Genomic DNA, 12,375 nt, shown 5'->3' with positions numbered 1-12,375 from the left:
AGGTGGAAATTTTATAAATTCACCATTACTTGGTTTAGTGGTAATGATCAATTGCAACAGGATCCAGCAAGTACCGTTGAGGATAGAAGCCGAGTCTACACACGACCGGTGTCCACCATAACAGTAAACAGCTACGAACTATGGCAAGTATTTTTGAAGAAATACATTCTGTCGATAAGCGAGGCCGCCGATTAATGACACCCGCAAACTGCTCGTTTTTTTTTATTAGAAAAGTAAATATCCTCTTTATATATGTGTATAAACAGAAATTGCTCACAAAGTGTAAATTTTTTTTTTAAAATGAAATAAAAGTTTAAAAAGAAAGCTTGTGTATTTATTGTCTTCAATTCATGGCCAAAATCCTAGTGGGAAAAGTAAACAAAATAAAATGATCCGCAGAAAGCCAGATGAAACATTTTCAAAAGTTTAGTTTAAATACCTCATAAAACCACAGTTAATAATAAGCAGCTTTGGTCAGGGGGTTAGCGCGTTTCATAGCAGCTTAGAGAGCCGTGGATCGATTCTCTATAGTCGAACAGCAGTTTATTTGTAAAAACAATCAAGTAAACATTGAAATCAATGAGATAAAACATGATAGACCGGCAACCTAGCAATCTGTCATCTGGTTGTCAGAGCAATCTGTCAACCGATTTTTTTTTTCGGCGCGTGGAAGTTCCTTGACATTCTCTTAGAGGCTGAATAGCGTTCTCTTCAGCCACATAAACGAACTTCAAAGTAGCTTTAAGAACTTAAATTTTGGGCTTATTAGCATTCTCTAGGACCACCTGCAGAAGCTGATTAAGCTTCTATGGTACCTCTTTATGGAACTTTTGGTTGCTTCCCAAGCAACCAAAAGTCGCATACTAACTTAAACACGGGATTCTGAAGTTCACATTTGGTTGCAAAAAGGTTTTATGGGACTTCCAAGGAACTCATATTACTTAAAAGTTACTCAGGTACTTCCATCGCCTTTTAAAGGGCTAAAGGATTAAAAATAGTACTTCAAAGGACCTTTTATGCGACATCTTCTTAAAGGCAATCATAGGGTGTGCTATGCTCTTCCTAACGAACCAATAAGTTAACATCTGGAATCTTTAGGAGAATTCCAAGCGACATGTCAAATATTTCTGACATTTCTGTCATTTTTTTTTTGGATTGTTTACATCTGCAGAACATTCAATGCAATTCGATAATTCAGAGTTTGTGCTAGCCAGGAGAGTGAGTTCCACCACCAGGAGGGAAAATTACTTAAGAGCCCTTGGCGAGCATTAACTGGACCTGGATCAACCGGAGATCAACTGTACCTATTTAGGAAATTTTTGAATCGTCATGGATATTATAAAAACCAGGCAGTTCCGCCTGGGCGAGGCTAAATTGTTACTCGTCATCAACCAGTTTCCCGTCTGCGAAATCGGAAATCCTTATGGTCAAGACCGGTGGCCTTAAGACTCCCAGCCAGCTCTTATTCGGATCATCATCGCAAAAATTGTCCACCGAAATTCCAAGAGAACCTTTAATCCAATCAAAGTCAACATCATAGACCGGGGAAAATCCTACGGCAAGTGTTTTATTCCGTGTTAGTAAATATCCGTTCAATTAACCATGCCGGCGATTTGTACACATCCACATCGTTTTGGAAGCCCGAGCCGCTGGACAAATCAATGGTTTGCGATTTTTTTTAAATTTCAAATGTGTAAATTGTATTGCTGTTGAAAATCGTGCGATTGAAAAAACCAAATGAATAAAAATTACGATGAGAAAGTGTGTTTCTTTTTTTAACCAATGCAAGTCCATTGTTAGTATAGATATTTTAAACTTTGACTACCTTGACTACCTTACACTTTATTTTATCATATAGAATTTATTTTCTAGCTAGAGAGCTCAAAAAACTCTTTAGTTTAAATACAGCTTTGAACAGTAGATGGGACATGAGTGGATGTGGTCGAGCGGCTAGAGGTTTTTACTTCTAACCTAGAGAGCAGTGGATCAAATCTCGAGGCGGTGAGCAGCTGTTTTTGGTTTCGAAAGTAAGTAAACAACGAAAACATACCTATAATTATGTAAACATTGAAGTCAATGAGAAAATTCTAGATAGACCGGCAATCCAGCAGGTTGTCAGAGCGATCTGTCAACCGATTTTTTTTTCGGCGCGTGGAGAGTTTTTTATATTCCCTTAAGGGCTGTATAGCGTTCTCTTCAGCCAATGAAACGAACTTGAAAGTAGCTTTAATGACTTAAAATTTGGGCTGATTAGCATTCTCTTCAGACAGAAACGAGAGCTGATTAAGCTTCTATGAACCCGTTTAAAGGGAATTCTGGTTGCTTGGGTTGGGTTTCTACCGACCAGTGCGAAGGTTCATAATTTTACTTTCTTGTTTAGAGATTTTCAATAACACTTTTCTGATGCTGAAAAGCACTTTTTTTACATTAAACAATTATTTAATTAGGTTTTTTTTTCACTCTGGCAAATTCTTGCATGTTCAGGCGTATTAAGTCGCTCAAATTTCGTTGCCGTTTTTGAAGCTTATAAATAAAAATTGTTTGATCAATGTATGCGGCCGGCCCAGGAATAAGGAAGGTTCCCTGCGACTGGATGGTTCTCGTCCGGCTGCGTGGCCCATCAAATTTATTTTTGCCGCCTCAATCTTCGACCTTTCGTTTTTTGCCGATCAGCTTGCTGAAAAGTAAACAAATAATGTATATTAGTTTATTAATATATTAAACGATCACACTAAACACATCCAATCAAACTTACCATTCCGGAGATAACATTAACATTTAAAATTGAAGGGAAACTACAATAACTATGAACTGGCGATTGCTTCGTACTGTTAAATGATGAAAAAAAAAACTGATTCCATGAATGAATGTGTTCATTTTTTTTCACAAAGCCGTTTCTTCTATTTTTCATAAGAACATCGTTTGAAAATTGAAAGAACTTCATAAGACTCTTATGAAACATTATTTTGCACTCTAAAAAGCGGTTCATAAGATGCATCTTATGAAAATTATAATAAGAATTTGCCTGAGTGTACAATATGAAATTCAGATTGCGCAGTTCAAGGTTCCTAAATAAACGATCGAAACTCTGAATAACAAACTTTAAATTAAAAATTTTGATTTCTGAATTCCTAATTTGAGGTTCGAAATTTGGAATTGCGATTCCATATGTCTTCAGATTTGATTTTTAATTCTGAATACCGAAATAAAGAAAGAACAAAAAATGAACACACCCTAGGTCAGACAAATAGAAATTTGCTGCAGCATTTTTTTTTCCTTTTGGACAGAAAAAGGAGCACATTTTGAAAATATTTTTAATCGGTTAAGATCAAAATTCGTGCCGGTGATGAGGCATGCTCAGTTTGGTGAAACTTGCAAACATACCCAATGCAAAACTCTCTCAAAGACTTAAAAAAAAAGTTTTAAGAATGATCATTCTAATGAAACAAAATTTAATACCTGCTCGGATACCTGGTCGGTGATTTAATCAGATCGATTTGAAAATTTAAAATATATTTTTTTGAAATGAAATTCGTTTTAAATAAATCGTCATATGTCACTTACCGAATGTTGCATTGCATCCTTATTGGCGATGTCTTTTGCACAACTTGACACCATTTTTTAAGGAATATCACTAAATCACAATAATTATTTAACACTACATTTTCTCAACACTTCACAATCCTTTGTGTCATTCGTTTCGCATCACTCGCCGAAGACGGTCGAGTATTCTTTCGCTAGTGTTTTGACAAAATAGTGGTGTGAAAAAAAAAAGTCTATTTGCTCTTCATATTCGGGTTTGTATACCGCAAAAGGTTACTATCCGATGTGCCGTTGTCGGATAGCGAAATAAAACGCTAGTGCAATATTCATTATCGTGTGTTGCTGCATCGAAAGTTATCACAATCGATATCGTTCCACTGACTCAAGACAATAGACCCTGGTGCTGTACGGCTGCGACGACATTCTGCCAGCAAACAAAGAACCACGTTGTTGGTTCGACACCAGGTTTGATTAGAGTGGTTCACAAATCATAATTGGTTTTTTTTCCAAAAAAAAAAAAAATTTTTTTTTGGTTTTTCTTTTCTTTTTGGTTTTATATTTATTTTCCTCCTCTTTATTGTTCAATAGTAATAAGTATTAGTTATATTATTTTTTATTTTTTTTTTTATTTTTATTTTTTTTTTATTATTATTAGTTAATTTTGGTTTTGCTCTCTGCTTACACCCATTAGCTCGGAACGTTGCCGACTAATGGATGACGACGGCGAGGCAGGTAAGGATCCTCCATTTCGAGAGGATCTCGTTTCTGAGGAAATACTTTCCGAAGAAATTGTCCCTGAAAATGAAGACCACGTTATGTGCATGTCGGACATGGAAAATACCGACTCCACTCCTGCTCAACCATACACCCTATCCATTTCCCCGATACCTTTCACGTTTGGTAGCCCCCGCCCCTCCGTTACGAATGTAATCCCTGCATCATCAATCTCACCTCAAATTAACTGCCCCCCTGCAGATCATGAAGATGAGCCTAAACCTCCTCCTCGCCGTCGGGTTTACCAACCTGAATCGACGGGACCTTGGGTGGTTTACATCCGGTCCAAAACGAATGGGAAATCACCTAATGTGATTTCAATCGCCAGAGACCTCGACAGATCTTACCCTTCCGTAATCAGCTACCAGCCGATGAGACCGCACAAGATGCGCATTGTTGTTGGTAGCCTGAAGGAAGCAAATGCCATTGCTTGTGACCCGAAGTTTACGATCGAATACCGTGTTTACGTTCCCGCTCGTGACGTGGAAATCGACGGAGTGGTAACCGAAGAGGGTTTGACCGTCGATGACCTAATGGAATCAGGGGTTGGCCGATTCAAGGATCCTGCTCTTCCAATGGTCAAGGTGTTGGACGCGCGACAATTACAATCAGCATCTGGCGAGGGGAAAAACGAAAGTTTTCCCTGTCGAACTCTTTTCGGGTTACCTTTTCCGGCACTGCACTTCCTGATTACGTTGCGATCGGGAAGGTTCGTCTACCTGTGAGACTTTATGTGCCTTCGGTCATGTTCTGCCAGAATTGCAAGCAGTTGGATCATACGGCCGCCTACTGCTGCAATCAGGCACGCTGCTCTAAGTGCGGGGAGAAGCATGCGGAAGCTTCGTGTGAAATACAAGCAGTAAGCAAGTGTTTGTATTGCACAGGCGAGGAATCTCATGCTCTCTCAGCGTGCCCAAAGTACATATCGCGCCGGGAAAAAATCAAGACTTCTTTGAAAACTCGCTCTAAAAAATCATATAGAGACATGCTGATGAAGTCTTTGCCAATCGTCTCAGAGAACCAGTTTGGCCTTCTAAGTGAGTATGAATCCGAAGGGGAGGATCCATGTGAAGGAACATCAGCTGGGCCATTTGTTAAAAAAAATGTTTCACAGGCTCCAAAAAGGAAACGCACAACCAACACACAACCCCGATCAGCTGCCAGCAAAGTTAATAAAACAAAAAATCCTCAAAGTGGAAATAGTTATTCTACCCCTCCTATTCAGAGACCTCCGGGTTTTAATCCGTCCCCGAAGGACTTCCCTCCACTTTCTGGTAAGTCAAAACCCCAGACTTCCCTTCAGAATTCAAGACCATCAGTAGCAAACAGGAATGCAACAATTCTCAGTGAAACTGCATCTGATCCATCGTCGAACAGTTTGCCCAGTTTTTCGTCTGATGGTAAGATGAAATTTTCGGAAATTGTTTCGTTCATCTTGGACTTTTTCAGTGTACCAGCAGGTTGGAGGACTATGATTAATATGTTTGTACCTCTTTTGAGAGAAGTCTTGAAAAAGAAAGCTTGCACTATGACCCTCATCGCAGAAGCAATTTCTTTTGATGAATAACTCGTCCACTGAGGTAAGAGAAATTGTTTCTGTATTACAATGGAACTGCAGAAGTATTTTACCAAAATTAGACTCCTTTAAGGTATTGGTACACAATTTGAATTGTGATGTGTTCGCCTTATGCGAAACTTGGCTCTCTCCAAACACTGATTTCAACTTCCATAGCCACAATATTATTCGCCTGGATCGAGATGGGCAAAGAGGGGGTGGCGTTCTTTTGGGGATCAAGAAATGCCACTCTTTCTATCGTATTCCACTACAACCATCTCCAGGTATTGAAGTCGTTAGTTGCCAAGCTAGAATTAAAGGCCAAGACCTTTGCCTAGCCTCGGTATATATTCCGCCAAATTCAAGCGTGAGCGGGAACCAATTGGCGAATATTATTTCACTTCTCCCAGAACCCCGGCTAATTCTGGGAGATTTTAACTCCCATGGCGTGGGCTGGGGTAGCTCACGTGATGATGAACGTGCTAACATTATTTATGAGCTGTGCGACGACTTCAACATGACTGTCTTAAACAATGGGGAAGTGACTCGAATTAATGGATCCCAATCACAGCATAGTATTTTAGACCTTTCTTTAGCTTCTTCCTCTCTGAGTTTGGATTGTACGTGGAAGGTAATCCAAGACCCTCAGGGAAGCGATCATTTGCCTATCAATATTTCTATCATCAGTGGTCGTAGTCCACCCGAAGAAATCAATATTCCTTATGACCTCACAAGGAATATAGATTGGAAAAAGTATGCATCGGATGTCATTGAAGCCATCGACTCAACAGACGAACTGCCTCCGGAGGCAGAGTACAGTTTTATTTCCGGGACAATTGTGGAATGTGCAATCGGGGCACAGATCAGACGGAGTGACAATTCGACGATACAAAAACGGCCTCCCACTCCGTGGTGGGATGGAGACTGCTCACGTGCGCGAGGAGAAAAGTGCAAGGCGTTTGTTGAGTTTCGCAGAACCGGATTGCCAGAGAAGTTCCAACGTTACTTGGCCTTGGAACGCAAGTTCAAGAACTTGATCAGGGGCAAGAAACGTGGGTACTGGCGGCGATTCGTGGATGGGTTATCTCGAGAAACGTCTCTGCACACGCTTTGGAAAACAGCTCGAAACATGCGAAATCACACACCTACGAACGAAAGTGAGGAAAGCTCGAGTCGTTGGCTCACACAATTCGCGAAAAAGGTCTGTCCGGACGCAGTACCAGCTCAGAAAAACTATCGGGATACAGAGAATAGTTCCGAAACGGAGGATCAATTCTCGATGGTCGAACTTTCACTTGCGCTCTGGTCTTGTAACAATTCTGCTCCCGGACTGGACAGAATAAAATTCAACTTGTTGAAGAATCTGCCAGATACCGCTAAGAAACGCTTGTTGAATTTATTCAATAAATGTTTAGAGATGAACATTGTTCCGCATGACTGGAGACAAGTGAAAGTCATCGCCATCCAAAAACCGGGAAAACCAGTTTCTGATTACAACTCGTATAGGCCGATTGCAATGCTCTCGTGTCTCCGGAAATTGCTCGAAAAAATGATTCTCTTTCGGCTGGATAAATGGGTTGAATCGAACAATCTGTTGTCAAGTACACAATTTGGATTCCGTAGAGGCAAGGGTACGAACGACTGTCTAGCATTACTTTCATCAGACATTCAATTGGCGTTTGCCCAAAAAGAGCAGATGGGGGCAGTATTTCTGGACATCAAAGGGGCATTCGATTCGGTGTCCATAGAAGTACTATCTAGTAATCTTAACTCTTGCGGGCTTTCACCAATATTGAATAATTTTTTATATAACCTGTTGTCTGAAAAAATCATGCATTTTAGTCATGGAGAAACCAAAGTTGAACGAATTAGTTACATGGGTCTACCCCAAGGCTCATGTTTAAGCCCCCTGCTATACAACTTTTATGTCCGAGAAATCGATGCTTGTATGGCACAGAATTGCACGCTAAGACAGCTTGCGGATGACAGTGTTGTTCATATCACAGGTAAAAAAGGCACTCAAATTAAACCTCCGTTACAAGAAACTCTAAATAATTTATCACATTGGGCCAGGAATCTAGGCATCGAGTTTTCGCCTAGTAAAACCGAGTTAGTAGTTTTTTCAAGGAAGCATTCCCCTCCTCAAATAGAGCTCCTTATGATGGGTAGAACTCTAACTCAATCTCTTAGCTTTAAATATTTGGGTGTCTGGTTCGACTCTAAATGCCTCTGGGGAAAACATATTAGGTACTTGACACAAAAATGCCAAAAGAGAATCAATTTTCTTCGAACGATTACTGGAACCTGGTGGGGTGCTCATCCACAGGACCTCATCAGGTTATACCAAACAACGATACTGTCGGTCATAGAATACGGAAGCTTTTGCTTTGGGTCAGCCGCGGATACCCACTTGATTAAACTAGAACGAATACAGTATCGTTGTTTGCGTATTGCCATGGGTTGTATGCAATCGACACATACGATGGGTCTCGAAGTACTGGCGGGAGTAATGCCGTTGAAAAATCGGTTCTTCGATCTATCGCTACGTTTCCTAATTCGAAGTGTAACTATGAATCCTTTGGTGATAGAAAATTTGGAAAGGCTTATGAATATTAATCCGCAAGTAAAATATGTAAATGATTATAAAACTTTTAGTCAATTAGAAATAAATCCTTCTTTATTAAATTCGGACACGAGTCACTTTTACCCTATTAGCAGTTCCTTGATAAGATTCGATCTGTCCATGACCGCTGACATCCGTGGAATACCAGATCACGTCCGACCCAACATTATTCCTTCAATCTTTGCTTCAAAAGTACGTGAAATTGATCCTTTAAAAATGTTCTTTACTGATGGTTCTAGAATCGACAACGCGACTGGCTTCGCAGTGTATAATGAGGGCTTTGAAGCTTCGTTCAAGCTTCGAGAGCCATGCTCCGTTTACACTGCTGAGCTAGCCGCTATTTACTGCACCTTGGAACACATTCGCACACTGCCCGCAGACCACTATTTCATCTATTCGGATAGTCTCAGCTCCGTTGAGGCAATTCGATCGATGAAACTGATGAAGCGCTCTTCCCATTTTTTGCTGGAAATTTCAGGGATATTGAGCGCTCTGATCGAAAATTCGTATAGGATTACCTTAACTTGGATCCCGTCTCATTGTCTTATTCAAGGCAATGAGAATGCGGACTCATTGGCTAAGGTGGGCGCGTTACAAGGTGAAATCTTTGAGAGGATAATAACTTACAATGAATACTTTTCAATACCTCGCACTTTAGCGATTAACGCTTGGCAGTCTAGCTGGGATAATGGCACAAAGGGACGTTGGCTCCATACGATTATCCCTAAGGTTCCGACGAAGGCATGGTTCAAGCATTTTAACATGAGTCGCGATTTCATTCGCGTGGTTTCTCGGCTCATGTCAAATCACTGCCGGCTTGACGCGCATTTGTTTCGTATACAACTAGTTACAAGCAATGTTTGTGTTTGTGGGGATGGCTACCACGACATTGATCATGTTGTGTGGACGTGTGAACGGTTTGATCGATCGAGGGCTTGGCTACTGGATACCCTTAGGGCCCGACGTAAACCACCTGGTGTTCCAATTCGAGACATCTTGGCAAACTTAGATCTTGAATATTTGTATCCTATATACAAATATCTTAAAATGTCTGACTTGGTCGTTTAGTCCTCTTCCCCTCTGTCTTACTCTATCTAATGCTCTTTTCGTCTATTCATTAGAACAACCTCTCGTCCGACCGGTCCGATAACACCGGGAAGAAGGCTGGCCAGGAAGACAATACCTGAGGTAGCTAACGAAACCACGCTACAGGAAGCCACCACCAACCCAAGACGGAAATCTGTACTCGAGAGCGACCCTACACAATCCTCTTTCCTTTCCTCTAGTTAAATTAATTAACAGTTGAGTAGCCGCGACGATTACGGCCCCCCTCTTACTAACATCACACAAAAGTGAAATTAATACTCGGCACAAAAAAACTTTATGAGTTAAATGCCTTAATAAAACTACTTGTAAAAAAAAAAAAAAAAAAAAACAATCCTTTGTTTAAAATTTACCGCCCGCTATCACCCGACCACACCACACGAGGGTACGTCTGGAACTGACAATGCTGTGCTTGCACACAGTTTATTCGAAACGAGTAACCCGGTGATATAATAATAAGAATAATATCAAACGAGCAGCTTTCGCCCGTCGGCCCAGTTAAGTTCTTCAGAAAAATGCTCCCATGACTCCCATGTCGAATAAGAAGAAATATCGGACACGGCGTGTGCGAGTGTCACCGAAATATAATCGTTTTTTCCTAAGTCGAGATACCCAGTACTCAATTTTCTGAATTCTCTGTCGATTTTTGAGAGGACGTGCTTACTGGGTTGCGACGTACGCTACACTGAACAAAATCCGGCTATAAGGTTTATTGGGAATTTTAGTGCTTTCGCACTAAAGGAAAATCCAATACTTTTTATCAGTAGACAAATGATTTATTTTATAAGAATTTTCAATAAATGTTATAGAGAGCGAAATTATTACAATTTATTATTTAACTTAGTGTAATGAATGGTTCTATTGTTGCAATGAAATATGTCTGTATTTTAATTTCTATTTCTCATCTGATTTATAAATAAACAAATTTACTTCGTTAAAACATTTATTATAACAATTAAATCAAGATATTAAAAAATCTTACAAAAATAAAGTTACACTGCACTGCACTTCAAACACTTTATGTGGGTGATGGGATGTGCTTGCATGCCTGATGCATATTGATCTTGGCTGGTGCATAAATAATCCTGTTTCCGTTGGTCGGGTGCTGCAGATCTGGAGGAATGATGTTCTTCCTGGGAATAAAAATCAGGATTTAGTTTGAAACGAATTATGTTATTTTGGAAAAATATGAATTACCTATGCATGGCGAAGAATGGAACCGTGAGTGTACTAGCTAAAGTCCGCGATCTGTATTTCTCCGCTGCTGGCCGCCATTTTAAGTCCCGTGTTTTATCTGTTAGGAGAGATATCAAATTATCAACACCAAGTCGTTCAGCCTTTCCACTTTTCTAACTTACGTTTTTAAATGTTTAGGTTTTATCAAAGCGATGGAATTTCCGTTTTCTTTGCTGCCACTCAACTGGTAAATCCTTCCTAAAAAATTACTGGCCCAACACAAACAATCGTTCTTCTTGATTTATGTTCCCCAAACAGTTGAAACGGACACGCCAACATGTACACATACTTTAGAATGATGGAATTTATAGGAATTTTATATATGTTTTCCTAGGTATAACAAGCTTCTGAAATTCATTGGATTTTTCTATATTTCGTAATGGATTTATCGTTAGTTTCTATAACACACTGTATGATAAGATCTATTAGATTGACCCTATAAATGTTATAGCCCAATTTGGTTCAATAATTATTGGATTGTTCTATGCATTTCACCAAGTGAGTGAAGCAGATACAATTTATTGGATTTTGCTATATCTTTTAAAGGATAATTTAGTAGCTAAAATTTGACTGTGAATAGTGAGATTTATTGGAATGACCTTATAAATTTAATCGCCCAATTTGGTTCAGTGTATGCTGTGTAATAGTGTAATATGCATAATTGAAAGGGCGTTTCTGAAGGCATTGAAATATAGCGCCACACACAATGGTTGTTCTTAAAAATAGAATTAGATTTTGGGTAGTTCCCATGGACCGAAAAACCTTTTTATATATTTCAAAGTTTATATTTACGACGGAGTTGACAGACTGGTATTGGATTATCTAGCTGGTGTATTCGACTTCGATGTTTACTTTTCAATCTGCAGCAATTAACTCAGAAGACGTAAATGTAGCACCTAAACAACTGAGTTACATGACTCGCTACACAAAACCTGATAATCGAAAGTTAAAATTTGAACGATTACAAATCTTTTCAACAATTGCTAGTAAAAAAACGATACAGCGAATGTCAGTCTTCCTTCCCCAGGTGAACGGTAGACAATGTGCAATTCGAGACCCCATATACACCCAACCTTCGGGTAGTGGTCATATCACCTCTTGTCTGCAACTCCGATTCTCTACCTCCCCGTGGTGCTAGCTGGGGTGCGAGCAACCTAAGCGGAGATCGAGTACCCAACCCCGGTGGATGCTTTGGTCGCATGCAGACTGAGTTAGGGGGCTTCGTACGCGTCTGTTCTCCATGTCAGGGGCGGCGTGCGGAGTGCAACAACATCCTGGTGGTGTTCGGGACTCAAAACAGCAACATCACGACGGTCCTCCTGCGAGATAGTGGGGTTAGCTGCGGGCCTTGCGAGCCCGTGGCTACGAAAAACATAAGCAACGAACAACAAATTTCGGATGGAAATCGACAAAGACCCACGCGACGAAAAGGGACTAGCGATTGGAAACTTGGAACATGGATCTCAACATCGATCTCTAAATTTTGTGGGCAGTATACCCACGTGCTCTCCAACGAATCATTAACGTGCACAGCCCTCAC

This window comes from Uranotaenia lowii, chromosome 3, assembly GCF_029784155.1.
Source record: "Uranotaenia lowii strain MFRU-FL chromosome 3, ASM2978415v1, whole genome shotgun sequence".
Lineage (NCBI taxonomy): Eukaryota > Metazoa > Arthropoda > Insecta > Diptera > Culicidae > Uranotaenia > Uranotaenia lowii.
Note: the sequence above shows the minus strand (reverse complement) of the source record.